This window comes from Pteropus vampyrus, unplaced genomic scaffold, assembly GCF_000151845.1.
Source record: "Pteropus vampyrus isolate Shadow unplaced genomic scaffold, Pvam_2.0 Scaffold6619, whole genome shotgun sequence".
Lineage (NCBI taxonomy): Eukaryota > Metazoa > Chordata > Mammalia > Chiroptera > Pteropodidae > Pteropus > Pteropus vampyrus.
In genome coordinates this window covers 2,256-3,078 of record NW_011895400.1, presented here as the reverse complement: position 1 = coordinate 3,078, position 823 = coordinate 2,256, and the positions used below count along the sequence as shown (strand labels likewise).

Here is an 823-nt window from a genome sequence, read left to right as displayed (position 1 = left end):
CCGGGATGGCCCAGGAATATGCGTCATCGCCAGCTCCCCAGGTGGTCCTCCGGGCACCCCCAGGAGCATGAGAAGAAGGGCAGGTCTCCTCCGGGCGCCTCATGTTAGAGATGGACCTGGAAAGGCCATGAGTCAATAGGAGTCCTGTCCACTGTGGCCAGGCCACCCTCCCCAGTCTCCCCTCGTTCTGCTGGGCCCCTCCTCACAGCCCTGCACCTCCTCCTGCCTTTCAGCCACCCCCTGCTGCACCCCGCGTCTGCAGCCCCTCCCGGCTCCCACCACCGCACACCTGGCACCAGGCCTTCCCCAAGGCCTTCCGAGGACAGAGCCTAGAGTGGCTGCGAGAGACACCCAGGCCCTCGGGGGCTGCCTCCCTCCACATATCTTCCACCATAGCTGTCCAGGGCCCCTCTGAGATTCTGCTCTGTCCATCTAGGCATCCTCGCCTCAAATACCACCTCCTCCAAGAAGCCCTCCCCCGATGCCTGCACACCACCCCCAACCAAATGTGGTTTCTTTCTCCCTTAAGATCCTGGCTGGTCTATGGCCACCCCACCCTGAACAAGCCCGATCCCGTCTGATCTCGGAAGCTAAGCAGGGTCGGGCCTGGTAAGTACTTGAATGGGGGACCACCTAGGAAGACCAGGTGCTGTAGGTGTAAAAAATAAAAAAAAAATAAAATAAGGGGTTGTAAGCTGACAAGGTCCTTGCAATCTGAGGTCAACCGTAGGTTGCCTCACCTAAAAAAAATAAAAAATTTTAAAAATTAAATAAAAATTAAAAAATAAAAAAAGATCCTGGCTGTCCTTTACCTCAATCCTAG

General features: G+C 55.7%; 1 pseudogene; it reads left to right on the top strand.

The window, feature by feature from the left end:
- The first annotated feature begins 539 nt into the window (after positions 1-539).
- On the top strand, positions 540-658 carry LOC111734799 (annotated as a pseudogene).
- The last annotated feature ends 165 nt before the right edge of the window (positions 659-823 follow it).